The sequence below is a fragment of the Arachis ipaensis genome, chromosome B01 (genome assembly GCF_000816755.2).
Source record: "Arachis ipaensis cultivar K30076 chromosome B01, Araip1.1, whole genome shotgun sequence".
Taxonomy (NCBI): Eukaryota; Viridiplantae; Streptophyta; class Magnoliopsida; order Fabales; family Fabaceae; genus Arachis; species Arachis ipaensis.
Genome location: NC_029785.2, coordinates 130,722,886 through 130,723,401, shown reverse-complemented (window position 1 = coordinate 130,723,401; position 516 = coordinate 130,722,886).

Sequence of the window (516 nt, the reverse complement as noted above, 5' to 3'; positions counted from 1 at the left end):
TATATTCTTATATTTTGACGATCATTTTTTTTTTGGAAATGTTTGGTAACTAAAGAAAATCAGAAAAAAACAGCCATAATTTACCTTATTTAATATTTATTAATTGTTGTGACAATTAATTAATACTAAATAAGGTAAGTTTTAGCTGTTTTTTTTTTCTATCTAACATTATCCATTTTTTTTGGGTGACTGAGGATCATATATATGGATAATGCTAGGAAGACAAAAAAAAAGTCAGAACTTGCCTTATTTAGCATTCATTAATTATCGCAACAATTAATGAATATTAAATAAAACAAATTATAACTGTTCTTGACTAATTTTCTTTTGTTACCAAACATTTCCGGATATATATACTCTTCATTTAATATTGATGGGGTTTTCATCCATCTGCCCCACACGGTTTGAGTCTTTGAGATCATTGGTTTTGAATCAGACTAATGGCATAGAAGAATTTATATTAAATAGGATCAGCTGCGTAACGCATTGGGCAATATATTTGGTGATTCTTATGAT